The sequence below is a fragment of the Trichechus manatus genome, unplaced genomic scaffold (assembly GCF_000243295.1).
Source record: "Trichechus manatus latirostris isolate Lorelei unplaced genomic scaffold, TriManLat1.0 scaffold00117, whole genome shotgun sequence".
Classification (NCBI taxonomy): domain Eukaryota; kingdom Metazoa; phylum Chordata; class Mammalia; order Sirenia; family Trichechidae; genus Trichechus; species Trichechus manatus.
This window is the reverse complement of record NW_004444053.1, coordinates 5,862,860-5,880,024: the sequence shown is the minus strand read 5'-3', so window position 1 is coordinate 5,880,024 and position 17,165 is coordinate 5,862,860. Positions and strand designations below refer to the sequence as shown.

The following is a 17,165-nucleotide window of genomic DNA, read 5'->3' as shown; positions in this document are numbered from 1 at the left end:
TCATCTTTGGGGCGCTAATGTACCCTAATCTTGGAAACGTACCCTAGCTAAAAAGCTAGTCTATTAATAAACAGGGAAAAAAGGCACAAACAAGCTCTCATCCTGTATTTCTTCGATTAATGTAAAAGTGTATACACACATCAACTTAAGGGTGTTTGGGGTGGGTAAAGGTGGGAGTGGGGCAGAAAGCGGAAGTTCTACCATAGAAATCATCAATAGCTAAAGGCATTGAGAAATGAAGCACGGGAGCTAAAGATAGCACAGAATAGGTATATCATGCTAAAAGCATCAAAGTCCAGGGATCCCTGCATAAATCAGTTGCCATCAAGTGGATTCTGACTCATGGCGACTCCATGTGCACCACAGTAAAACTGTGTTCCACAGGGTTTTCAGCGGTTGATTTTTCAGGAGCAGATAGCCAGGGCTTTCTTCTGAGGCATCTCTGAATGGACTTGAACCTCTAATCTTTCAGTTAACAGTTGAGTGTTTAACTGGCCTACCATTATAAAAATTTTTTCTAGTATTTGTCAATTGCAGACTCAGCATTACACGGAGATGATGCATATCAATTGCAATATTCAACATGTGTGTAGTTCTATAAAGTATTTATATATATATATAAAGTATTTATTTATCAAGTATTTTCTCATCTGTTATCATATTTAAGAAGCCCTGGTGGAGCAGTGCTTTAAACGCTCGGCTGCTAACCGAAATATCAGCGGTTCGAGCCCACCAGCCACTCCACAGAAGAAAGATGTGGCAGTCTGCTTCCATAAAGATTATAGCCTTGGAAAGTCTATAGGGGCAGTTCTACACTGTCCTAGGGTTGCTATGAGCTGGAATCAACTTGACGGCAATGGGTTTGGTTTTCGGCTATTATCGTATTTCAGACCAATAACCTTATGACATAGTTAGCATCTCAATTTTACAGATGAGGAAACTTAGGTTCAGAGGTAAATGAGATTGGAGTTGAAATCAAAGCTTCTGGTTTGGTCCACTACACTGTGCTGCTCCCTTCCACTTCACTGTGGACCACCACTGAGCTCTCCACGTATACACTTAACAAAAACCACCTTCACATGAGATAACTGAAAATGACTCACCAGTAACCAAAAGAACTACACTAATAGATGGACAGTTTACCACCATATTTATGAGCCCTGGTGGTGCAGAAGCTAAGCACTCAGCTGCTAACCGGAACGTCAGCAGTTCAAAACCACCAGCCGCTCCGCGGGAGAAAGATGTGGCAGTCTGCTTCTGTAAAGATTTACAGCCTAGGAAATCCTAAGGGAGGCAGTTCTACTCTGTCCTGTAGGGTTGTCATGAGCCAGGAATCAACTCGACAACAGCGGATTTGGTTGTTTATTTTTCTTGGTTTTATTATCATATGTATAATAAGGTATGCAATTATGTTCCAACAGTGCTAATAATGTGATGGTATGAAAGGAGATGCACTCTCAGGATCTATCACATTTGTATATTTTCGCCAATAACTTGGCAAAAGAAACAGAAAGAATATTCATCTACAGCAAAAAAAAAAAAAAAAGGTGGGGGGACAGTAAATATACACTAGATGACAAAACTGAGATACAAAGAGATCTTTCATCAGGTGACAAAAATGAAATAACTTATCAGTCAACTTGTTCTTTTATGCTCTATGATGGCTATCAAATACCTAAAAATCAAAAAAACCAAACCTGTTGCCATCGAGTTGATTCCAACTCATAGCAACCCTACAGGACAGAGTAGAACTGCCCCATAGGATTTCCAAGGAGCAACTAATGGATTCAAACTGCTGACCTTTTGGTTAGCAGCTGAGCTCTTAACCACTGCACCACCAGGGCTCCAATAACACCTAAGACTCCTCAAATCTTGGACCTCATATGGATGAGTCTCACATGTCCATTATCACAGAAAGCAACATCACGAGAGAGGAGCTCCCTAAAACTTCTGGGGGCAAGCCTACAAATCCACCTGCACCTACACACATCCTTTCCTTCCTCCACCTACTGCTACATGATTCTCAGAATCATCTGAAAACTTGTTAGAAATGCACATTCTCTGGCACCACCCCCAGATCTACTGAATCAAACTCTGGGGATGGGGCCCAGCATTCTGTGTTTTAGCAAGTCTTCCAAGTGAAACTCCAGGCATGAAAAGTTTAGGACCCAGTGACTTATTATTACAAACAGATATATTATAAGCAGTGGTTCTCAGCCCTGGCTGCAGATTAAAATCACTTGGGGATTTAGAACACTATACCAGTATAAGAGGTGGATAAGGTGGGGCCTGGGTGTCAATTCTTAATTTTCAAAAAGTTCCCCGGGGAATTCTAATATGCAAGCAGTCTTAAAAATCACTGCAATAAAGGGAGTGTATCTTTCCTTCCATTCCACCTAGGGCCAATCCTTCCTCCTGTGCTCTCTCCACCCTGTCCCCACTTTCCTCTTCATTCTAAACTCTTCTCCCTAGGGAATCTCATTTACTATTATACCTTCAATTACCAACTGCAATAAAACATTTTTATCTGCAGCCCAGAACTCTAAGCTCCAGAATGTATCCCATTGTCCACTAACATTCCTTCTTTGTTTTGAATAAAGTTTCAACTCTACCCAGAACACACGCAACTATTTCATGTCAAGGCTTTCAGAACCTAGCCTACCAAATATTCTGCCCAGCAGAAAAGGAAAATGAGAGTAAAAAAATAAATCTGAGAGTCAATGGAAAAAATATCTCAACATTTGATGAAATGTAAATATAAAGAACTCAACGAATTGAAGGGGGAAAAAAAAAAAAAACTTCAAGAAACCTGGAAATCAAGGCTATGAATAGACAATTCACTGAAGAAACAAACAGTAAACAAATGTAGCAAAATGTTCAATTTTACGAGTATACAAATAAAAAATGAAAACGAGACATTTTATCTTGTGGGTTCAGCTTGTTCATGTGCTTACTCAAGAGCAAATATTACACAATCTAAACCACAGGGTTATACAGAATCTCTGATTCAATTCTAGCCATTACAGCACATTAGAAATTGGAAAATTACAAAATGAACCTTAATTTCACTACTTAAAAGCAAGCAAATCCAACCAACCAAACAAGTAACTTTCTGATAAATTAGAACAAATTTCCAAATACAAAAAAAAAAAAACAAAACAAGCAATTGTCCCTGAAAGCCACAAAATATAGGCTCTGTATGAGGTCAGAGTAAAAATTCCTACAAATACAGTCTAAAATTCACGTTCGAAGTAGTTCTTTTAAAGTTCAGAATTCCGTAAAAACTTTCTCCTTCCACTATTAATAAACCACTGTCTATATATGCCCTACAGTACATGCTATTTTCTCAAATAAGAGGTAAATAAAGTACGTATTGTGTGTGCTCTCCAAGGTAAGAAAGACAGACAAACAATCAACTACTCAGGGCACTAGAATAGAGAACAAATTTATGCTTACCCAGGCTTACAAATCTGTTCTGATGTTTTATAGCATCTACTGTACCAAAATAAAATATTAAGTCATAAACACATATGACTGAGGTTACTGTAAATGTAAACAGGGATAATCCAGTCAAAAGACGGAGAAACTCTTACTGTACCTACTGTTATAAATAAAAGAATATGCATTTTTCTAGAGGCAGGAAATTTGCAGTCATAAAGAATAAGACTCTATATGTGTACTAATTGTTTAATGAGAAGATAGTGTGTTCTGTAAATCTTCATCTAAAGTACCAAAAAAAAGAATAAGACTGGTTAAACCAGAATATCAGAAAGGCTAATTCTACTATAACAGTTTGCCAGTTAAGTAAAGCCAAAGTTTAATTCAGTCTACTTGCTTTTTAGTGTCTTGCTTCTGAATGGCTTGGGAGATGCCCTGAAACTCTCAATTATATTGAAACTTCATCTAATATCTACTTGAGAGAAAAGGTAGCAACTTGTTGAAAAAATTATATTATTTTCTGGACAAAATATCAAAAGAATCCAAGCAATCTAGCATAGTCATTACCAAGATTTAGCTTCACTTTGTGTCATTTAAAATATTTTTTTTTAAATTCCTGTTTAGATGCCAAAAATTAATTTAACAATCATGGCTACATGATTTTCCCTAGAAAGTAAAGATCAAGGGTAACAGGCTTACACCTACAGCCAAGATGGACTAACAGAACCAGATTTATTCTCCGTCCTGAAACAACTCAACATTGCACTGGAGGTTCTAACCAGTGCAATTTAAAACAAAAACCAGGAATTCAGATTGGAAAGGATAAAGTAAAACTGTATTTACTGATGACATGATCATATATGCAGAAGATCTGACAGACTCTAGAAAAAAGCTACTAGAAATAATAAGGGAATTAAACCAAGCCTGTTGCCGTCGGTTGATTCCGACTCATAGTGACCCTACAGGACAGAGCAGAACTGCCCGATAGGGTTTCCAAGGAGTGGCTGGTGGATATGAACTACCGACCTTCTGGTTAGCAGCTGAGCTCTTAACCACTGCGCCACCAGGGCCATAACGGAATTAGCAAGGTTAAATACAAGAGCAATATATAAAAATCAACCGTATTTCTATACAGTACAATGAAAAATCAGAAAGTGAAATTTAATATCATTTACTATTGTTGTTGTTAGGTGCCATCCAGTCAGTTCCAACTCACAGCAGCCCTATGTACAAAAAAACGAAATGCTGCCCGGTCCTGCACCATCCTCACAATCATTATGTTTAAGCCTATTGTTGCAACCACTGTCTCATTCCATCTTATTGAGGGTCTTCCTCTATTTTCTTGACCCTCTACTTTACCCAGCAAAATACTTACGGATATATCTTACAAAAGATGTGCAAAAAAAATTATAAAATATTAAAGAAGGCCTACATAAATGGAGATACATGCCATGTCCATGGCTCTTAAGACTCAAATATTAAAATGTCAATTCTCCCCAAACTGATCTCGATTCAAAGCAATCTTAAACAAACCCAGAGGGCATTTTGGGGGGGGGGGGAGAATAGGATTTGTCAAGCTGATTAATAAAATTTATAAGGAAATGGACAGAACCTAGAAGAGCCAAAACAATTTTGAAAGAGAAGAATAAAGCTGAGAGGGCTAACAATACCTGATTACAAGGAATAAAGCTACTGCAATGATGGTAGTGTGGTATTGGTGGACAAACAGATCAATGGAACATAACAGAATCCAAAAATACTCATAACTTTTGATCACCAAAAGCCAGTGTTGCAAATGAAATAACAAGCTATAGACTGGGAAAATATATTTGTGAACCATATATATGTTAAAGGACTCATATCCTGTACACAAAAAGCTCACAATTCAATAATAATTCCATTTTTTTAAAAATGGGCAAAAGATTTGAACAGATATGTCACCAAATACATACAAATGCAAATAAGCACATGAAAAGATGCTCAACATCATTAATATTAAGGAAACACAAATTAAAACCACAATAAGATACCTCCCCACACTATTAGAATGGCTACAGTTAACAGAAGTGGGGGAATTGTAACTTTCACACCCTACTGGTGGGAATGTAAAATGGTGCAATCATTTTTAAAAACAGTCTGGCAAGTTTCTTAAAATGTTAAACAGCCACCACCATATGATCCTTCCATTCTATTCTTAGGCATTAGTCCAAGAGAAATGAAAATCTAAGTCCATACACAGACTTGTATGAGTGTTCATAGTAGCTTTATTTATAATAGTCAAAAACTGGAAACAACCCAACTGTCCATCAACTGGTGACTGGATAACCAAAGCGTGGTATAGCCATACAATGGACTACTAAGCCCATAAAATGATGTGGGCTGTAAAAATGAATAGATACAGAAGTCTAGGGAAGAAAGGAATCAAGAATAATCTATATTTTGAGCTTGAAAAGCTGGGCATTAAGTGAGGTGGGGAAGACCACAAAGGAATGAATTGTGGGGAATGAAAAAGTGAGACCTTCCCTCCAAAACACACTATACTTTGTATAAAATCCTACAAAATACAAATTTATCCATAGTATAGGAAGCAGATCAGCGGTTGCCTGGGGTAGGTGAGGAGAAGCACAAAGAGGTATTAGGAAATTTTTGGTGAGGATGGATATGTTCATTATTTTGTTTGTGGTAAAAGTTTCAGGCTCCGTACATACACAAGAACCTATCAAATAACATACTTTAAATATGTGCAGTAGATTACATATAATTATATCAATAAAAATTATGTTTATAAAATAAAAGATCAAGGACCTCTAGATCTTATGCTAACAAAGAATCTTACCATACAAATTCATTAAAACAAACTAACACAGAGAACAAGATGATCAAGGGATTAGAGATAAACTGGGAATGGCATACTAGGGATATACAAATTTAGTACAAGTGGAGTATAGATTGCAAGGGAAGAGGGGAGGGCAAGGAGGAAACAACCTGGCAAGATATAAAACTAGAAAAATTGGCAGCCCTGATAAGGAACATGGAGAACAATGCAGTAAGAGAGTAACAGTGAGGCAGGAAAAAAAACTTTGGAACATAAAAAGGAAGGAATCAATACAGTGTTTTGTTTGAGATTCTTTATTGATACAATGTTAACCACTAAATAAATGTGAATAGATTCAGACTATCCAAATGCATTATTATAGAGTTATTATTAAATAAAACATAAATAAGATAAATCAACTTATTAAAAGAAAAATACTCAGGTAAAAACATATTTTGCCTACAAGAGACAAATCTAAAATCAAAAAGAATTAACAGGGAAATGTAAACACGAATAGTTGAGGTTGACACAATGTTGGACAATTGGGCTGTTTATGTATCGCCTGTGAGCTAAGATAGTTTTTACATTTTTATAGAATTCTTTTCAAAAAAGAAGAATATGCAGGAGACTGTATGCGGCAAAGCCTAAAATATTTACTATTTGATCCTTTACAGAAAAGGTTTGCCAACCTCTGGCATAAAGGAAGGAAAGCTTCTCAATTTAAGCCAGTCTAGGACTGACTGGAAAACCAGACAAGGACCAAACACAAGCACACATATACACATAAAATATCAATACAGTGTGCAAAACACATACACAAATATACTCACTGCAATACAGCATGTAATAAAAATTTATTTATAGCATACAAGTTAGTCATTAAGTAGCCCATTTAAAAAAAAAAAATTTTTTTTTTGGCTTGCAAGCGGCCATCATCAATTGGTCCCAACCACCTGGAGTAAAGGAGAATGAAGAACACCAAGGACACAAGGAAAGTATTAGCCCAAAAGACAGAAAGGGCCACATAAACCAGAGACTTCATCAGCCTGAGACCAGAAGAACTAGATGGTGCCTGGCTACCACCAATGACCACCCTGACAGGAAACACAATAGAGCCCTGGATGGAGCAGGAGAAAGGTGGGGTGCAGAACTCAAATTCTAGTAAGACCACCAGACTTAATGGTCTGACTGAGACCGGAGGAATCCTGGAAAGCATGGCTCCTGGATTCTCTATCAGCCCAGAACTAAAACAATTTCTGAGCCCAACTCTTCAGACATAAAGTGATACTTCTGAGGAGTGTACCTCTTAAGTAGATACAAGAGACTAAATGGGCAGCGTCTGTCTGGAGGTGAGATGGGAAGGCAGAGAGGGTTAGCAGCTGGTTGAATGGACATGGGGAATCGGGTGGAAAGGAGAAGTGTGCTGTCACAGTATGGGGAGAGCAATTAGGGTCACATAACAATGTATGTATAAATTTTTGTATGGGAAAAAATCTTTTTATTGTACTTTAAATGAAGATTTACAGAATAGTTTGTCATTAAACAGTACATATATTGTTTTATGACACTGGTTAACAACCCCACAGCATGTCAACACTCTACCTTCTCGACCTTGGGTTCTCTATTACCAGCCTTCGTGTCCCCTCCTGCCTTCTAGTCCTTGTCCCTGGGCTGTTGTGCTTCATTAGTCTCATTTTGTTTTATGGGCCTGTCTAATCTTTGCTTGAAGGGTAAACCTCAGGAGTGACTTCATTATTGAGCCAAAAGGGTGTCTGGGGGCCATACTCTTGGGATTTCTCCAGTCTCTGTCAGGACAGTAAGTCTGGTTTTTTTCTGTGAGTTAGAATTTTGTTCTACATTTTTCTCCAGCTCTGTCTGGGACCCTCTGTTGTGATCCCTGTCCGAGCAGTCAGTGGTGGTAGCTGGGCGCCATTTAGTTGTACTGGACTCAGTCTGGTGGAAGGCAGCACATTTTTTCGTTATGTTATGCATTGGTGACACAGTTGAAGAAAGACAGACATGAACCTGCTCTCACTGGTCTCACTTTCTAGTGTGGTAATTCAAACAATGGGGGTTTCCTGGGAGGCCCAAATGGTTAAGTGCTCTACTACTAGCCAAAAGGTTGGCGGTTCAAACTCAACCAGAGGCACCTTGGAAGACAGCCCTGGTGATCTGCTTCCAAAAGGTCACAGCCTTGAAAGCCCTATGAAGCAGTTCTACTCTGCACACATGGGGCTGCCATGATGGTAACTAACAACAGCAAAAATAATTCAAATAATGGGTAAGCAAGATCATTTCAGATCGTGATAAAAGCTATGAATAAACTCAAACAGGGCAACATGAAAAAGTGTAATAGTGATGAACTACATTAAATAAGTTAATCACTAAATTAGGCCTCTCTGAGGAAAAGATTTGATTCAGGCCCAAAGGGGAAGGAGCCAATAAGGCTGAATGAAAAGCAAATGCATAGGCCCTGAGGCCATGAGATGCTAATCATGTCCCAAACCAGAAAAACTGGTGAAGCAGAAATGTAGTAAGAAAGGTAAAGTAGAAAGAGAAGGCTGGTGAGGTAGGCACAAGTCTGACTAAGCTGTTATGTGTAGTAGAGTCAATCCTGACTCATAATGACCCTACAGGACAGAGCAGAACTATCCCATACGGTTTCCCAGGCTATAATCTTTATGAGAGCAGATCACCAGGTCTTTTCTCCTGTGGTGCAGCTGGTGGGTTCCAACTGTTGGTGGGTGCGAACCGCAAACCTTTTGGTTAGCAGCTGAATGCTTAACCATTATGCCACCAAGTAACTGGGTAAGAGAATTTTGAATTTTATCTCTGGAACAATAAATAGGAAACTAACGGTCTCTGAGAAGAGGCCTGTGTCTTTTGTTTTAAAAACATCAACTCTGGCTATGGTGTGAAGAATGGACCACAGGGGGCCAAGAATGGAAAGTGGAGACATTAGAGATTAGGACTGCATAGGATGATGTGGGCTATAAAAGGAGACAGATATAAGGGACCAGGAAAGAAAGGAATCAAGAATAATCTAGATTTTGAGCTTGAAAAGCTGGGCATTAAGTGAAGTGGAGAAGACTGAGGGAGGAGATTTAGGGAAGATGGGTGGTGGGGGGAAAATCTAAAGACTGTTTGGGACACGTTTTATTTGAAATGCATGACACAACCGTAGATTTATGCAGAAAGATGCTCAAGACATAAAGTAAAAAAAAAAAGTATGAGTTGGAATCAACTCAAAGGCACACAACAACAATCTAATATGATTTCTTAAAATAATAATATAAACTATGAAAAAACAGTAAGTATGTCAAATATGAAAAAGTCTAGAAAAACATACCACAAATTATCAGCAGAAGATATCTCTCGTCACATAATCAAGAGATATTGACTTTTTTGGTTATATATACTGTAATATCTAAATCTAATCAGTGTACATTGCTTTTATAATTAGAAAACAAGAAAAATATAACAAATATTTTCTAAAGAACAGTGATTTGAAATGAAGAAAATTAGTTTCAAACCAGGAAATGAAAAAAAGAAGTTTGATTTATGATTAAATAAAAAACAGATATTTAAAAAAATCTATCTTTATTGACATGACAAATATCTAAAATATGCAAGAGTATGAACAAGGAGGGTTCATTTGACTTATTTACTTTCTCCTTATTTACCCTGTGGTCTATGTAATTTAAAAACTCAGGAAAAATGAATCTACAAATGCATACATATAATTACTTTGTTGAATGAATACGTCTTCACTGAGCATTACACCACTGTCATTAACCGTCCTTCTACCTCAAAGGCTGTTAGGAGAATAGTAATGCCTCTAACTTTTGTACACTGACATGGGAACCTATCCCACATCTATAACACTGTTTCTAAGGGATCGCAGGGATCGCATACCTACTTCTCTCGTGTACCCTTGCCCATGGATAGTGAAACCTTACACAATGAAACCAAGGTCCTCTTAAAGCCTGCTGGAGTAATTAGTATATTCTCTGAAACACAATTTAGCAAAACAATCCTCTATAGGTTACAGAGAAAAAGTCTTCTGAAAGTTCCTCCCTAACGCTGCAGTGAAAATATTCATTCAACAACATTTATACAACAAATACGTACTGATTGCTAATAATGGTCAAAGGCTGTTTTAGATGCTAGGATATATCATGAAAAGAGAGATGATGCCCCTATCTTTATAGAACTTTTAATAACAAAATTGTGGGAATTAAAAACTCAACTGGATAAAGCGACAGAGGTTAAAGGAGAAAGGCACTTTGCATAGGATGGTAAGGGTCCATGAAAATCTCTCTGAAAAGGTGACATGAGCTAAACCAATTAGTGGCTGTCAACCCAAGCTGCAGAGTCTTACCAGGGGAAAAGCTTTTAAAAAACACTGTATGCCAAGGCCCCAGGGTCTCAGCCTAGCAACAATGAAGCTCCCCAGGAGAATCTAAAATGTAACCACAGTTGAGAACTACTGATCTAAGAAAGTTCAAGCATAAAGGTCATGCCTGAGGGAGAGAGGCAGTAGATGAAGTCAAGAACAGGCAGGGCCTGGCAGACTAGGAAAAGGAGTGTTGCATTTGAGTTTGTTCTGAGTGCCATGAGAAGCCAATGGAGAGAAAAATCAAACATCTCCATTGACAAGTGAATGAACAGCTCATTCAGCATAGCCACATTTTAAATAATAAAATGATACAATTTACAGAATTAGTAATTCAAAAACACTTGAAACAGTATGCTTAACAAGGTGCATTTGTTATGAGCCTGCCAGCTTCTGATTTCAAAAACCTATCAGCACAGTTACATAGAGTCAAATGAACTATATCCTCTACCTGTAGCATTTTTATTCTTGAAAAGCTTTTTGTTATTTATAGGATGTTAAGAATACTTTTTTTATATTACTGTCCTGCTTACAAGAAGCCCTGGTGGCACAATGTTTAAGCACTTGGCTGCTAACTGAAAGGGCGGTGGTTTGAACCTACCAGCTGCTCTGCAGGAGAAAGATGTGGCAGTCTGCTTCTGTAAAGATTTCAGCCTTGGCAACCCTATGGGGCAGTTCTACTGTCGTATAGGATTGCTATGAGTCGGAATTGACTCAAAGGCAACAGGTTTGGTTTTGGTCCTGCTTACTAAGTACCTAAAACTCAGGACCGAGGGTCAGTATGTAAACACAAATCTTTCTGAAGAGCACACCCTCCTGTTCCTCTGTTTAAAGGAAGAAAAACCTATGATCGAGGTTCTATGATTATAACTGGCAAATGCTGGTAATGAAATAGCATTTTTCATTAAAATTAGACATACCAAAGCATGTGTGCCTCTGTGTTTTTGAAACTTTGAACAATGAATATGTTATAAAGAGAATTTTTTTTTTTTTTCCAAAAGTATTAAGATGGAAGAAAGCAAGCAAGCAAGCCAGCCAGCCAGCCAGGGTTTTAAAAGCAAACCAATTGTTTCCAAAAGGTCTAGGGGAAATTTGGAAGGTAGTAGTTTATTGTAAAATAAACATCAACCTTTCAAAATGAAATGATGACAATGAATAGTGATAACAAAAAGATGGTTGTCATGAAAGGAAAGCCATCATAGGCTGAAAATCTGTGAACACATTTGTAAGTGGTTTCCACATCTGTAAAGAAGATTGGCTATGGCCTCTAAAATTCCTTTAGCAACAAAAATTACAAGATTCTAAGGTTACTCAGTTACCAGCACAAATGGTTTCAAAAGTTTTCAATACTAAAATATTATTTTAAATGATATTTAAAATCTAGTATAATTGAAAAAAATAAACAATCATACTTTAGCAAACTATCAAATTGTTAAATTCAGTTAAATGACATAATTATCTCTCTACCCATAATGGGCTTCTAAGTTTGTAACTTCCGTTTAACTTTCTTTCCTCATTGTTATTCTTATGATAATGGAATACTTCCCCTAGAAAATACAGTGCAATGTCCCGTTATTTAAATAGTTAACTGCAACTATTTCCAGGTGAGCATACTATAGGCCCTTAAACTTTTACTGCACAAAAAGAACAACGTCTATTAGCCAATTAATAGCCATATGTCATACACAAATATAAAAGGTACATATTTTAGCTTTTGTGTAAACTGTTTGGATCCCTGGTGCAGCAGTAGCTAAAAGCTCGGCTGCTAAACAAGAGGTCGGCAGTTGGAATCACCAGTTGCTCCTTGGAAACCCTATGGGGCAGTTCTACTCTGCCCTATAAGGTCGCTATGTATGAATCGGAATTGACTCAACAGCAACAGATTTTTTTTTTTTTTTTAAGTAAACCATTTCCCCTTGGTTTCCGTGACTCTGACACCTTTCATTTTTTCCCCATTCTCTATATAAATTTTGACATGCTTTTGAAGACCTTCTTGCCAGCCCTCCTTTCTGTGCTTTCTCCTTTGGCCATTTCATCTCCTGTTCACTGCTTCAAACATATTGGTAAGGGTAATTCCCAAAACTTTACTTCAAGCTACAGTCTTTAGACACGCATTATTACCTATAGAACAAAACATCTTCACTTAAGTTTTTTAACAGAACTTCAAACTCAGCATGTGCTGGGAGAGGGTTGACAAGTCGTGGGGTTGTTAACTAATGTCATAAAACAATTGTGTACCACTGTTTAATGAGAAACTATTTGTTCTGTAAACCTTCACCTGAAGTACAATAAAAAAATTTAAAAAAATCAAAAAAAAAATTCAACATGTGCAAGTCCCCATTAACTCATTCAAATATTTACTTCAGTGCTTACCATATACTGGGCACTGCTAGGAACAGATGAAGAGACATGCTGTCTTCATCCAATAAGGGGAGGTTAACTGCTTTGGCAACTTAAGGAAGTTGGAAAAGGTTTCAAAAGCAACTGGGAGAATAGGAGAGAAAGCCAAATGGGAAATCAAAGCATTGACAAGCAGCACTGAAAAGTCCAGTAGAAGCTGAGGACTAGTGATATACAGTATCCTCAAATCTTTCCAATGTCCAGCAGCAAATCCAGGAGTGCAGAGTGGTAGGAAGGATACAAACAGATGGACTGAATCAGAGATTAGATGTGTGCCAGAGAGGTGTAAAGAAAAGCAAGGGAGATGAGGGTACTGCCAACAGAATGGTTGTAGTGAAGATGAAGCCAGAGAAGGATGAAAGGAAGGTCAGCAGGGAATAAGCAAAGGAGAAGGGACTGGTGAATTCAATATGGCTGAATGAAAGCTCTGATAATAACAATAGAAATCAGAGTGCTTACTATGGGTCAAGCTTACTACGGATTGCTTTGTTGATTTTATAAAAATAATGACAGAAAATGTACTGAGTAAAAAAATTACTGCCACAGGAGCTTGTGGTTTGAATGTAAGGTTTCAAGACAGTTTCGGGTGATGACAGAATTTAGACAGCAGACATCAAGAATCAAGTACACCCTTGTGGCGCTCTGAGCAGCACCATGGTGGCTGGCAAGAATAAGTGCCTTATAAAAGGTGGTAAAAGAGGAGCCAAGAAGAAAGTGGTTGATCCATTTTCTAAGAAAGATTGGTATGATGTGAAAGTACCAGCTATGTTCAATACAAGAAATACTGGGGAAAACACTAGTCACAGGGACTCAAGAAACAAAAACTGCATCTGATGGCCTCAAGGGTTGTGTTTTGGAAGTTAGCCTTGCTGATCTGCAGAACGATCAAGTTGCATTTAGAAAATTCAAGCTAATTACTAAGGACATTCAGGGCAAAAACTGTGTGACCAACTTCCAATGACAGACCATGACTGAAGTTCATGTTGATGTCAAGGCTGATGGTTATTCGCTTTATCTGTTCTGTGTTGGTTAAAAAAAAAAACACAACAATCTGATTCAGAAGACCTCTTATGCTGAGCATCAACAGGTCTGCCAAATCCAGAAGAAAATGATGGAAATCATGACCCAAGAGGTGCAGACAAATGACCTGAAAGAAGTGGTCAATAAACTGATTCCAGACAGCATTGGGAAAGACACAGAAAAGACGTGCCAATCTATTTATCCTCTCCATGATGTATTCATTAGAAAAGTAAAAATACTGAAGAAGCTCAAGTTTGAATTGGGAAAACTCCTGGAGCTTCAAGGTGAAGGTAGTAGTTCTGGAAAAGCTACAGGAGATGAAACAGGTGCTAAAGTTGAACAAGCTGATGGCTATGAGCCACCAGTTCAGGAATCTGTTTAAAATACAGATTTTTAATGGTGACAAATAAAAGATGTTATTTGTGGGGGGAAAAAAAAGAATCAAGTACATACAATATGTATGTTTGACTTTTAGTATGTGCATATGTACATGCACACACAGAGAACAAGGCAAATATGGTAAAATATTAACATTTGGGGAGTCTGGATAAAGAGAATATTGGAATTCTTTGTACTGTTTTTGCAACTTTTCTGTAAGCCTGAAATTATTTCAAAAGAAAAAAAAGCTTATCTTCTCTCCCAAACATGTTCCTCTCCCTAACTTCCCTATAATCATTTTTCTAACCTCTAGACTTCAAACCTTAAATAAACTTTGACACTTCTCTCTCTCCTAACAAAAAGAGGGACCCAAGTTCTATACATTCTAACTCAGTCATGTCTTTTGAAGCCAAATTTTAAAAAACTCTGAGCTACAGGAATACTATAATGTAAAAGCTGGGCATAGAAGAGCTCAAAGCCCAAGTCACCAAAACCTACCAATGAAGAAACAAACGTAAGAGAAGTATCATGCCTAAAACTTGTAGAGCTAGTAATATCTCTATCAACAAATGCCTTCCATCTGTTGTTAGAGATATCATTTTGAGGTAAAATAATCTAAAACATATAAGAATCACTGTGCTATACATCAAAGAACTTTATCAACGAAGTGAAGACACAATCTACAGATTGGAAGGGGAAAAAAACTATATTATCTGACAGGGGTTTAATTTCCAGAATATATAAAGTGCTCCTACAACTTAACAACAAAAAGACAATCAACACAATCAAAAAATAGGCAAAGGACTTAAATAGACATTTCACCAAAGAGGATATACAAATAGCTAATAAGCACATGAAAGGATGCTTGATGGCATTAATCATTGTTGTTAGCTAATGCTGTCAGCCTCCAACTCATGGCAACCCTATGCACGGTGAAATGAATCACTGCAAGGTCCTGCACCATCCCCATGATCGGTTGCAGATCAGATTGCTGTGATCCATAGGGCTTTCACTGGCTGATTTTTGGATACAGATCGCCAGGCCTTTCTTCCCAGCCCATCTTAGTCTGTAAGGTCCACTGAAACCTGTTCAACATCATAGTAGCACACAAGCCACCAATGACAGGCAGGTGGTACTTACAGATGAGGTACAGAGATGGGGAATCAAACTCAGGTCTCCTGCATGGAAGGTGGTACTTCTACCAGTGAGCCTCCATTAGTTATTAACGTTATTTTAGCTGTATGCCCTCGAGTAGATACTGACTCACAGTGACCCTATAGGACCCAGTAGAACTGTTCAAGACTCTAATCTTTACAGAAGCAGATTGCCACATCTTTCTCCCACATAGTGGCTGATGGGTTCAAACCAATGACCTTTCAGTTAGCAGCCAAGCGCTTAACTACTGCGCCACCAGGGCTCCTTTCCATTAGTCATTACCTGATGCCATCAAGTCGATTCCGACTCACAGTGACCCCACTGGACAGAGTAGAACTGCCCCATAGGGTTTCCAGGGAGCAGCTGGAGAATTCAAACTGCTGACTTTTTGATTAGCAGTCGACCGCTTAACCACTGTGCCACCAGAGCCCCTAGTCATTAGGGAGATGCAAATCAAAACCAGAATGAAATACCACTTTACCCACACCAGAATGGCTATCATATAAAAAATAAAAAAAAAACGCAAAGTAACAGATGTCGGCGAGGATGTGGAGATATTGAACCCCCATCCACTGCTGATGGGAAGACAAATGGTACAGCCACTGTGGAAAACAGTTTGGCAGTTCCTCAAAAAGTTAAACACAGAATCACCATATGACCCAGCAATTCCAATCCAAGGTACATATCCAAAAGAATTGAAAGCAAGAACACAAACAGAAACTTGTAGACCAATGTTCATTGCGACACTGTTCACAACAGCCAAAAGTGGAAACAACCTAAATGCCCATCAATAGATGAATGGCTAAACAAAATGAAATGTGGTATACACACACAATAGAGTATTACTCAGCCATAAAGAGAAATGAAGTCCTGATACATGCCACAACAGGGATGAATCTTGAAAACATGCTGAGTGAAATAAGTCAGCCACAAAGTGGCAAATATTCTATGAAATAAGCAAATGTATAGAGACTAAAGTTTATCAGTGGTTACCAGGGTTGGGAGGGAGAGGGAAAGGGAGTCTTAGTTCAGGAAGCACTGAGTTTCCATTAATGGTGGTGGCGTAATTTGGACACGGATAGTGGCGATAGTTGCACAACATGAATGAATATAACCAATGTCACTGAATCACACATGTAAAAAATTGAACTGGCAAATGTTATATATATCTGTACATATATTTACCACAATAAAACAAAAAAAAAGAATACACTATGAATTTCTTTAGAATTTTTTAAAATTTTATATTAATTTTAGAAAACAGTATTTTATCATTCAAATTTTAACTAAAAATTTTCCACTTCAAATCAAAACCCAAAATATTAACCACTCTTCCTAGGTCCAGGCCAATCAACCTCCATAAAACATAAACGTTAAAAAAAAAATACACTTTTACTTTTAGATTTACTTTTCCTTCACTTATTTTGAACAGATTAATTATTCAGAGTACATGCCTTCACACCCTCTTTAAAAACAATGCAAATATAAATCACAGACTATTTGAAGGGGAAGAATCACTTTATACTTAAAGAACGTGATCAATATGAAGTAACGTGGTCTAAA

The 17,165-nt window shown here is 37.7% G+C and overlaps 1 protein-coding gene and 1 pseudogene across 9 annotated transcripts in view; one reads left to right on the top strand and one right to left on the bottom strand.

Moving 5' to 3' along the window:
• Positions 1-17,165, bottom strand: part of PRRC2C (proline rich coiled-coil 2C) — a 107,308-nt gene that overhangs the window by 82,095 nt on the left and 8,048 nt on the right. The gene's annotated exons all lie outside the window — the stretch shown is intronic.
• On the top strand, positions 8,135-15,809 carry LOC111821958 (40S ribosomal protein S3a-like; annotated as a pseudogene).